This window comes from Tamandua tetradactyla, chromosome 1 (genome assembly GCF_023851605.1).
Source record: "Tamandua tetradactyla isolate mTamTet1 chromosome 1, mTamTet1.pri, whole genome shotgun sequence".
NCBI classification, from domain to species: domain Eukaryota; kingdom Metazoa; phylum Chordata; class Mammalia; order Pilosa; family Myrmecophagidae; genus Tamandua; species Tamandua tetradactyla.
In genome coordinates this window covers 171,146,563-171,158,746 of record NC_135327.1, presented here as the reverse complement: position 1 = coordinate 171,158,746, position 12,184 = coordinate 171,146,563, and the positions used below count along the sequence as shown (strand labels likewise).

General features: G+C 38.7%; 1 protein-coding gene across 10 annotated transcripts in view; it reads right to left on the bottom strand.

Annotated features, from left to right (window-relative positions):
* NRF1 (nuclear respiratory factor 1) overlaps positions 1–11,690 on the bottom strand; it is a 145,194-nt gene extending 133,504 nt beyond the window's left edge. For 5 of the 10 annotated variants that reach the window (XM_077129834.1, XM_077130212.1, XM_077130285.1 and 2 more), the window contains exon 1: positions 11,579–11,683. The gene's annotated coding sequence lies outside the window, so the exon portion shown is untranslated. Of the gene's footprint in view, positions 1–4,365; positions 6,209–6,248; positions 6,308–11,578 lie in introns of those variants that run through there. The other 5 variants (XM_077129913.1, XM_077130065.1, XM_077130335.1 and 2 more) reach the window with 3 other exon arrangements.
* Between the last annotated feature and the right edge of the window lie 494 nt (positions 11,691–12,184).

Below are 12,184 nucleotides of genomic sequence, written 5' to 3'. Positions count from 1 at the left end.
ATTGTTTAACATGCCATAACCCAAGCTCACAATAATTTTAGGAAGAATTATTTAAAAGAAACTTAGTATCATTTCTGTCCTCCTAATTTTTCAAATGAGGAAAAAGTCCAAGTGAGGATAAGTGACTTGCCTAATCAAAATTTGGTAGTGAGTCACAGGGCCATAATAACATTACTTAAAGTTATTTTCATTTGTTTTTTTCTGATTACAAAAGCTAATGCATTTTGGGTGGGCCACGGTGGCTCAGCAGGCAGAATTTTTGCCTGTCATGCTGGAGACCCAGGTTCGATTCCCAGTGCCTGCACATGTGTGTGTGGGGGCGGGGGGAACAAAGAAAAACGTAATGCATTTTATGGTAGTTCATGACGAATTCTGGGATCTGTCCTGTAACTACTTCTTGAAGAGTGCTCTGAAAATTATTGCTGTTTTCTTTCTTTGCTTTGTATATGTTATATTATACAATAAAAAAAGGTTAAAAAAAAATTAATGCAGAGTCAAGAGGTTATCCTGGAGGTTATTCTTACACATCAAGTAGATATCACCTTGTTGTTCAAGATGTAGTGGAGAGGCTGGAGGGAACTGCCTGAAAATGCAGAGCTGTGTTCCAGTAGCCATGCTTCTTGATGATGACTGAACAATGATATAGCTTTCACAATGTGACTTTGTGATTGTGAAAACCTTGTGTCTAATGCTCCTTTTATCTACCACATCAACAGAAGAGTAGAACATATGGAATAAAAATAAATAATAGGGGGAACAGATGTTACAATAAAATTTAGTTTGAAATGCTAGTGATAAATGAAAGCGAGGGGTAAGGGGTATGGTATGTATAATCTTTTTTTCTCTGTTATCGTTTTATTTCTTTTTCTGTTGTCTTTTTATTTTTCTAAATCGATGCAAATGTTCTAAGAAATGATGAATATGCAACTATGTGATGATATTAAGAATTACTGATTATATACATAGAATGGAATGATATCTTAATGTTTTGTTTGTATTTAATTTTTTTTAATTAATAAAAAAACATTCAAGTAAAAAAAGTTAATGCATTTTTGTTAAGGGTAATTTAAAAAATAATGAAAGGTGCAGAAAAGCAAATAAAATCACATCTAAGCTTATAAACCAGATAACTCTTAATTTTTCTTCTAATTTTTTATTAGTTTTCACAAAAATATATACCTCTCAAAACAGAAAAACTTTTAAAATATAGATCCAAAAACTATGGAAGAAAGATAAATTTTAACACTCAATCAAATAATTGTTAATGTCAGAATTATTTCTTCTTTAAGACTTACTACCTAAAGCCAGTTTTAGGTCAAGAGACTATTTCTGTGCTGAGTGCTTTTATTTACATTAGCAATGCTCTGTATTTAGGGAAACAAACCTTGGTTGGTTGATTCATGACTTACATTTTTATATGGAAAACCTATTACTAAGAATTTTATTTTAGTAACTGTTTCATGGAAATCAAAGGCAAAAAATGAGGTGCTTAAAAAAAAAGACAAAATACTCAAGTTCTCAGGGACCCTCTTTATAGATTTAGGAAATATAAAGATAATCCACAAACACAAAGCTAATTACTAGTTAAATAACACAAGTTTTCTACATTTAAGATTATCCAAGATATTTATTTTTATCCTAGAATTCACCAACACTTTTACAGGGTATATTATAAAACTGTGCCAAGTGGCACTAATTATATTGAAAATATCACAAGTTATGAACAAATATATTTATAAAAAACAAGCCAACTAAACTTGTAAAATCAGTTATTAAAGTTACCATTATGTCAATTAGCAAGACATTTAAAAACAGTTTACTTCATGTTTATCTCATTCTTTAAAAATTTCTGCTTTCTATGTTTTACAATGCACATAAGTATACTGTAGCACAAGAACACCATTTAAAAATAAGTGTACAGGGTGGGTCACGGTAGCTTAGCAGGCAGACCTCTCGCCTGCCATGCTGGAGACCTGGGTTCGATTCCTGGTGCCTGCCCATACAAAAATAAATAAATAAATAAATAATAACTGTACAACATGGAACCTTGAACAGGGAAGGAGATTTTGTAGGTTTGTCCAGTGTGATGCCCTGATAAATACCAGAGTGATTTGAACAGTGAATGAAGAAGTATTTGCAAAGTCCCCTTGGGGGAATGGCAAGAAACGGGGACAATTCATATTCCCCATTTGGAGAATTCCTGATATTCTCACAAGCAATGGGGACAAACAAATCAATAGGCTGAGCCCTCAATCTTGGGGTTTGTTCATATGAAACTTATCCCTGCAAAGGACAGGCTAGGCCTAGTTAAAATTAGGCCTAAGAGTCACCTCCAGAGAACCTCTTCTGTTACTCAGATTTGGCCTATCTCTCTTTCAGGCAACACAGCAAGCAAACTCACCACCCTTGCCCTCTCTGCCAGGGAGAGAAATCCTAGAATGGGCTGGGATTCAACATCAAGGGACTGAGAAAACCTTCTCGACTGAAAGGGGGAAGAGAGAAATGACACAAAACAAAGTATCAGTGGCTGAGAGATTTCAAACAGAGTAGAGAGGTTACCCTGGAGGTTATTCTTACACATGATATAGATATTCCCTTTTAGTTTAAGGTGTATTAGAGAGGCTAGAGGGAAGCAAGTGCCTGAAACTGTAAAGCTGTGCTCCAGCAGCCATGTTTCTTGAATATGACTGTATTATGATATAGCTTTCCCAAGTGACTGTGTGATTGTGAAAACCTTGTGTTTGATGCTCCTTTTATCTATGGTATGGACAGATGAGGAAAACATATGGATTAAAAATAAATAAATATTAGGGGGGAACAAATGCTAAAAAAATAATAAGATGGATACATGGGGAAAATGAATTTATTGCAAAACTATGGACTATGGTTAGCAGTAATACTTTAATATTCTTTCATTAACAGTTAACAAACATACCACACCAATACTATGGGTCAATGATTTGGGGGGAAGACAAGGGGTATGGGAGATTTGGGTTTTATTTTTTATTTTTATTTCCTTTCTGGAGTAATAAAATGTTCCAAAATTGATCATGGGGATGTATGCACAACTATGTGATGATACTGCGAGCTACCTAGTGATTATTTACTTCAGATGGTTTGTATGGTATGTGACTGTATCTCAGTAAAACTGTATTAAAAAAATAATGTGTACAAAAAAAACTATACATATTTTCAGAACACATGCTCTAAATTTTACTGTGAGGTTAACAACAATAAACTTGGGTCATTGCCCAAGAACCTATAGGGTCCAGCAGATAAAATTATCTTCTAATCTAATTTTAAAGACTCCAAGATTAGACAAAAAAGTAAAAAATATCAATTACTAAAATTCAGAATACAATATATCTTGGGAATCAAGTAGGCTCTAGTAAGGCGCATTTTAAAATAATTTCTTTGGATTTCTAAATTTTATTCATGACTTTAGAAATGTTAACACTGACAACCTGTTAGCATTAAACCATTATATATCTCAAAGTATTCCGTAATTGTCATTTTTCAGAATGACCCTTTAAAATCAATCAGTGGTATTTCATTTCATGGCCAGAACAATTAAGCAAGGAGAGAAGAAATAAATGCCTTGCTCCATATTATTATATTTAAACATATATTTTCCAAAATAAAATTTTCCCAACTTAAAAATGAATTTTTGTACGCAATATGACTATGAAACACTTTGCTTTCTTTTAAAACACATGTTCCCTTTCAAAACAACAGTAATTAAATTCCACCCAAAAAGCTACTGTGTCTATAGTGCACGAATACTCATATACTGGTGTGAATCCTGGGGTATAAAAAGCTTAGGAATCCACAAAACATGGCAAAATTCTCAAAATGCTTAAACTTTGCTTTTGCATTCCTCCCTTCTTGTGTCCTATTCTCAATCTCCTATTGGGTACATCTTATCTTTTGTAAATTCTTCACCTGAGATACCCATTCAAAATTTCTTCCCAGTGATCTATCAGTCATGATCAAAGTCCACTAATACAACACTTGATTTAATCAGTATTGTATTTGAAAAGATGAATGACTTTTCTGGGCATCAAGATCCCTTTGAGAATCTCATAAAAACCATGGACCCTTTCTCCAGATAAATCACATAGGTACACTCCCAAATTTCATATAATTCAAGAGATTATCATGCCAAAATATTTCTCTAAGCCTCCCAGAACTATAAATCTCAAGTTAAGAACCCCTGCACTCAACCTATAAAAACCATAAAGCCTCAAAACTTTTCAAAAGGAATTTTTATTTTAGGAGACTGTCAACCCAAACTAATCTCTAATTGCTAGAATTTAAGACTTTTAAGAAAGTATTTAAAAATACAAAAAATGAAAAAAATCTTACAGTATGGAGAGAGATTTTCAGACTCTCTGAAATCTCTCTGGGGAAATGTTACTGGGGATCCTCTCCCAAAACTTTTACACTGCAATTCCTGTTAGAGAAAGGACAAGAGCTCTTTCTAAGCACGCATGCATCACTCATTAAATTGGTTCTATCAGGCCCTACTTCTATATTCAGCAATGCTCTAACAATCTATTGTGTTATAATTTCCAACAAAACAATAATACAACATTCAAAAATCTCCTTTGATAGGCTAAGACTACTTAAAATTAAGCCTATGAGTCACCCACAGAGAATCTCTTTTGTTGCTCAGATGTGGCCTCTCTCTCAGCCAACATGGCAAGTGAACTCACTGCCCTCCCCCTCTCTACATGGGACATGACTCCCAGGGGTGTAAACTTCCCTGGCAATATGAGACAGAAATCCTAGAACGAGTTGGGACTCAGAATCAAGGGACTGAGAAAATCTTCTCAAGCAAAAGGAGGAAGGGAGAAATGAGACAAAATAAAGTAATAGTGGCTGAGAGACTTCAAAAGAGTCAAGAAGCTATCCTGAAGGCTATTCTTACACATTATATAGACACCACTTTTCAATTTATGGGGTATTTGAGTGGCTAAAGGGAAGTACCTGAAACTGTAGAGCTGTTCTTCAGTAGCCTTGTTTCTTAAGATGACTATATAAAGATACAACATTTACAATGTGACCACGTGACTGTCAAAACCTTGTGTCTAGTGTTCCCTTTATCTAGGGTATGGACAGATGAGTAAATATGAATAAAAAACAAATAATAGGGTAGACAAAGGTTAAAATATATTGGGTAGCTGGAAATACTAGTGGTCAATGCGAGGGAGGAGTAAAGTATAGTATGTGTGAGGTTTTCTTTTTTCTTTTTATTTCTTTTTCTGGAGTGAAGCAAATGTTCTAAAAAATGATCATGGTGATGAATATACTACTATGTGATGACAGTGTGAGCCATTGATTGTACACCATGTATAGAATGTTTGTTAAGAATGTTTGTGTTTGTATGTTGTTTTGTCAATAAAAATATTTTAAAAAATTTTTTTTTCTTTTATTTCAATTGCCAAATCCAGGTTTTATCCCCATGAGTCCTCCCTAGCATTTCACATTGCTAACTTCCCTGTTAAGAGTCCCTTAATGAAATAAACAAATAATAGGGGGAACAAAGGTTAAAATAAATTGAGTAGATTAAAATACCAGTAGTCAATGAAAGGGTGGAATAAGGGGCATGGCATGTGTTTCTTCATTTCTTTTGCTGGAGAGATGCAAATGTTCAAAACAATGATCATGGTGATGAATATACAACTATATGATGATATTGTGAGCCACTGATTGTAACCATGCCAAGAATGTTTATGGTTGTTGTTTACAATAAAAATATTAAAAAAAAAAAAAGATTCCCTTAATTTCTCTGTTTCTTCAACACTATACCATTTAAAATGTCTTACATCTTTAGCCATTCTTTTTCAACCCCGTTCATAGGCCCCTCTTCTCTCACCTAACTCTCAAATGTAGATGGCTCCACAGGTTGCACCCTAGTCTTTTTCTCACTCTGATACTATGCAGTTTCACAGTTTCATTACATTATGCTGAACACAAATCTCTCGGATGATTCCTGCTTCCTCTTGAGCTCCAGCCCAAATCTCCAGCACCTACTTGATACATCTTGATTGCCACAGCATCTCAATACACAAAAATCATACCCTATTACACCTTCTTCCTCAAATGCTGTTCTTATACATTCCCAACCTTAGTTAAATGCATCATCATCTACTACCAAACTACAATCCTTAGTCATTTTTTACTTCCCCTCCCATTGTCACCTAAATCTGACAATAATAAAAGTAAAAATAACCTCCAGAATTTACCTCCTCTTACATCACAATTCAATAGTCTTACAGGCCTCCAATCCAATCTTCACACAAACCTTTTTAAAAAAGAAAAAAAAGCAGAATCAATTGCCTACTCATAAACCTCTTATAGCCACTAAATATGCACAGAATAAAGTCAACACTCATGAGCATGGGATTCCTAGCTCTTCGTAATCAGGCTATGACCTCATTAGCTTCATTTCTCCCACTACTCCCCAATTAGAACAAAATCTACTTGCTATTTCTCAAATCAGGTTATCCATGCCCTTCCTTCTAGCCTTCTCTTCTCTCATATACCCTTCAAAATCCTACTCAAACATCCCTTATAGGAAGTCTTCCCTAACCTCACTTATTATCCCTTCATTCTTTCTCCTGTCCCATCCCTCCATCTCAGAGGAATTTCTCCCTCCCTCTATATTCTCATACCACTCTTTCTTTACTCTATTTTGGTTCCCAACAAGTTGTATCATAGTTATTTGAGCCCACATCGTTCTCTACTAGAGAAAGGTCATGGTTTATTTGATCTAGCACATACAAAAGGAATATAGTATGCCTTTAATTAATGCCTGGTGAATGACTGGCTACAATCTAAAGTAAGGGCACACTTAAGGAGGTTATTTCTCAATGAAACGTATGTCTCACCCCATTTTGGACCTAAAACAAGAATTAGGATTCCCAGCCCTAGCTCCCCATTTTTATTCCCTGCTTAAATAGCTTTAAGCAATGTTTCATGGCAACATTTCCTCACTTTCTCTTGTTCATTATAGGTTTAGCTGCCAGCCTAACCACATTAGCATTCAGGAACAGCCAGAAAAACTCTCAAAATTCTGAAAAGCCAAGACCTTAAAACTACCAACACTAGGGCGGGCCGCGGTGGCTCAGCGGGCAAAGTGCTTGCCTGCTATGCCGGAGGACCTCGGTTCGATTCCCGGCCCCAGCCCATGTAACAAAAACGGAGAAACAGAATACAATAAAAACAAGAAAATGTTTAAAAATGTTTCCCTTTCTTCCTTCCTTCCTTCCTTCTCTCTGTCTTTCCTTAAAAAAAAAAAAAAAAAAAAATTTAAAAAAAAAAAAAAAAAAAAAACTACCAACACTAAAATACAAGCTGTTTTTAAAAATGGTCTTAATATATATGCATACAGAGCTCATTCTTCATGATGATTATCAAACAGGCTTGATGTAGTTTACCCAACAGACACCATAAAAGAACTCTTAAGAAAATGTCAATCATCAGCCAGACTTCACTTCACATTTGTAACATCAGGAATCAGCATGCATGAACTGATCTAAACTTATGTATATACACTAGAATACAATATTACTACAACTGATGACCCATACAAAAGTAACTCTTATAGCTTCTTTTAAAAATACCTACCCCACAAAATTCCACAGATCATCCCAAACTATTAAACTAGATTCTTTTACCAGTTATCATACTCTCTTTCCTCCTCTCTTCACCGCCTCCAATCCTCCAACACAAACACATACATTCCGCGCTCAGTAGACATGGCTTTCTCAAGAAATCATCTTGAATTTTATAGACAGACAATTCAGATGACTCCTGAATACCAGAATATCTTCTAAGTGACTACTATTGGTGATACAATATAGATTGGCCTCAAGGGAGCACAAATGTGGTAGGCCTTAACTGCCCATTTTGTTTTTAATATATTAAATCATCCCTAAAGTTCTGGTTTTTCTTTAGTTCATATAAAGCCTACTTGTTGTCATAGAAATGTTCCTATTTAGGACATTTTAAGATGTAAAGACCACATAAAGTCTTTCTGATACTTTCGTAACTAAACTCCATTGAATGGGGCTGAAACACATTAGTCTAATTTTGAACTGCACTTTAGAAAAAAATATATAATCCACTTATTTTCCTTGAGCAATCAAGAATTATTTTTCATCTTCCAAGTTTTATCCATGTTACATTAAAATAACTTCAGACAAAGCATTCTTGTTGTTTCAGGATTAAAAGTTTCCAATAGCTCAATGTGGTTGCAATCTTCTGGAAACACCTGAAATTGATTTATTTCACCTCCTTTTACTATTTTTCTTCCAGCTAGCCCAATTTAGTAGAAAACAAAGGATAAAAGCACTAACTAAAAAGCTAGAAAGTGGATAATCTACCTTCCAGTTAATGAAGGAGCTATATGATACATAATACACAAAAATTAACATGTATCCAGAGCCTCAAAAAATACTGGACTTCATCTAAATAAAATGTTTCTAAAAACCTAACAAGTGGGTTCTTTTTCATTGCTATTTTACTAAGTGTTCATGGAAAATTATATTTGGGTAAACTCTGGTTCAAAATAATAACTTTAGCTCTCAAGGAAAAAAAGAACAGAAATATTCAGTATAGAATATTTCTGATATGTTTTTTTCCAAACCAAAGATTTCGTATTTATTTGAAAGATTGATTTTCCAAATACTATTTTTACAAAATACATACTAATAAACACCACACATAGTCACAAGCAAACATCTAAATTCAAATACCCCATTTCCTGGACTAATTACAATTATAGCTCCAGAGATGGTACATTCAAATTCTTGAAAGGTTAGACATCTTTGAAACTCAAAAACCCATGGAGTTCTCCCCAGCCCTCTCCAACTTTTCACAGCAGCTTGGAGGGGGATGAATGAGTCCACTTCAGCTTGAAGTACGGTGCTGCTCTAAAGACAGAACTATGCATTAACTTCTTGTTCTCCAGAGGTAGAACTGGTGAGTGTGCTTCTAAAGACTGACAGTTTCCTCCCAGAAACCAAAAAAAAAAAAAAAAAAAACCCAGCATGTCTTCTCAAGTAGTTGTGAAAAAATTTTAACTGCACTAATGACTATTCATCATTATTTTTCAGTATTCACTAAATACCTTACTACATACGAAAGAGGTATACAACTTCATCCTAGACAGCAAAGAGCTTAAATTTTTCTTAAAAGGTACCCACTTATGGTTATTTTACATAAAAAAGCCCTTGAAGACAATGCAGAGGTCTGGCCAAATCGACAATGTACAGGCAATGCAAATCCAAGTATTTAAATCATGGGAAGTTGGCCTTCAGCTCCCTAATAATATTAGAGATGGACGCATAGTTGTGATGTTAAAAAAAAAAAAAACCCTACAATTTTGGGTTCCATTGGAATATGTATGAATTGGGGGTGAAACTGAAATCCTATCCTTTCTATATCTGGACAAGGGCGTCATCTCCTTCTATAGTTCTTCCCCTAAATCCAGGAGCTAAATTTCCTTACAACTTGAGAAGAAAACTATTCCCCTGAAAACTCCTGGTTTGAAAATAAGAAAATGTTTTGCTAAATGAGACTATGACCACTTAACAAAAAAATCATTATCCCATTATTCCTCATGAAAAACATAAAATATGATGAGTTTGTGATGGGGGAGAGAGCACATGTGACCAGATCAAAGGACTTCAAAATAAGGATGAGTCAGAAATTATTAAAACAGTAATTCTTATTACTCTATTATTTTTTGGTCATGGAATGTTGAAAGTCACATCTAATGTTCATTAGCCAAAAAAAAAAAAAAGTCCCCTTGACAGTCAAAAATTTCTCACAATTTAAGACCAAGTTAAGAATAAGCATACTACATTACATGTAATAAATCTGCTTTCACACTACCATAAAATAAGGAAATGACATACAGATGCATATACAGAACTAGTCAAGTTGTTTTGTCTGGTATTCACATATTCACTGCCTTTTGTGATAACTGTCAAGAACATTCAAACATAATTCTAGGGGATCAAGATAAATAAAAATCAATCACACGGAGAAAATCCACTATATCTAAGATCCACCTCTTCCCTCCCTTCGGGTGGGAAACAACCCAATAACTCACTCTTCAAGGCCAAAGAAAAAGGAATTTCTTAAAACGCAGAGCTAAGAGGAAGTGAGGAAAAGCTAACTATGAATACAAGATGATGGATATCCTGGGAGCAAAAGCTGTGAGAGGTACACCCATTCTTCTGTCTAGCATTGTCAAGGTTTACAGGCTCATCCACGCTTTCACCGTAAGAGTTTTCCCAATGTACAGTCTCTAAACACTTAAGAAAACGTGAATTCTGCTCTAACCATAAAAAGAACCAAGCACAACTGATACCAGCTCTAAAATATATTCTAATCTAATGCTTGAGAAGAAGGGATAGAGAACACAGGAATGAGCACCTTCAACTGGTTGATGCAGTTTCATCACCTGAAGCCCTAAAAATGTTAAGATTTTAAACAACTTCAAGTGGACACAGATGCACCGTAGAAACTTTGGGACCAGCAGCAATGACACAACAGGTGACAGAGGAGGTCGACATAAGTGCATAGTGAAGCGGACAGCATGCAATGGCAAACTTGAGTTTCCCGAAAAGCTGGGATGGAGAATACCAAGAACAAGATCCACCCAGGGCCCCTGTCTTTCCAGTGGGAAAGATTCGTTTTTTTCGGAGGGGCGTGCCACTCCCCCTCTCCCGCACCCAGGAAACTATCACCCCAGGTACAGGAAGAACCGAGGCCGCTCCATGGGCAGCATCTCAGCTGGGAAAGAAAACACAATGTCGCTCCTTATTTCTGCGTACAAAAGGACTCTGCGCCCTCCTCCTCGAACTGCCGCCGCTGCTGCCCGGGCCGCCTCTAACTTGCAAGAAGGTGGGCATCGCGCCATATTCCAGAGTCCCCCAATCTACCTGGGTAACAAGCCTACGCCACCCCAGCGGGAGGGAAGGGAAGCTTCAGAGGTTGCCCAAAGAGCCAGCCTCCTCTCCCGCAGGAGACAGCGGCTCCCGCGCCCTGGCCCGGCCCGGCCCCGCCGCGCCGCCGGCGGCCAAGACCCGAGAAGGGCGGAGGGGGCGAGGGGGGAACATCGGCTCGGATCCCGCGCAGCTCGCCCACCTCCCACTCCCCGGCCAGGCGCGCTCTTCCGGGCCTCCCGCTCCTGAGCCCGCGGGGAAGGCCCGGCCACGGCCCCTGCCCGAGGTTCCACCGCAGGGAGGAGGCCGCGGCCCCAAGAGCCTCTGGCGGCGGGGGAGGCCGGAGCCCTGGGGCTCTCGGGAGGGCAGCGCCTCCCTCCAGAGCCCGCCAGGACGCCTAGGGCCTAGTGCGGCCTGCGCATCCTCGGGGTGGCGGTTTGACGGGGCCGGGCCAGGGCCCCCCGCCCAGGGCGGGCCGAATCTCGTAGGGGCCCAGGCCCGGAGCCGGGGGCGGCAGGGTGCCGGCTGCGGGGCGGGCCGGCCGGCCGGCGGGCGGGCGGCGTGTTGCGGCTGCGCCGGGGCTGAAATAGCTGGAGATTGCGCGGTAGGGCACTCACCTCAGAGCGGCTGCGCTACCGTGGGCCTGCGCCGTGGAGACTGCGACCGCGCCGGCTCCTCGCAGCCTCCTGCCACCAGCGGCAATGGCGAGCGCTGCCGCCTCTGCCGCCGCCGCCGCCGCCGCCGAGGAGGGGGAGGGGAGGGAGTGGGGCACGCACGCGACGCACGGGCTCAGCTTCCCCGCCCGGCAGCCGCCATGATTGGGAGGTCGGCACTGCAACTCCGCAAGCCAGCCCGGATGCTTCTGATCAGGGTTTCTGCTATCTCCTTCGACCTCTTCATCTTCCCATTTCGTTTCAAAGGTTTGGATGGGACCAGAACAACCATAATAACGGGATTAGTAGAATGTGGGCGCCCGAGAGAAGTGGGGCTGGTAGCCCAAAATGGTTGCTACTCTGGAAATACTAACATTTCTCGCCCCCCAGCCCCGAGAATTGGGTTTCCAGAATATGCCTTGACAGTCGGAAAGGGGCTTCCCTGCAGTTTCCACCGTGGCTGCCCTAGCTAATCAGCCTCTCTTTGAAATGACCTTTATTTCCCAACTTCAGACCCGGCCCAGATCTTTAAAAGCAAAAGTTTTTCTACAAAGCACTACATTAAGTTTT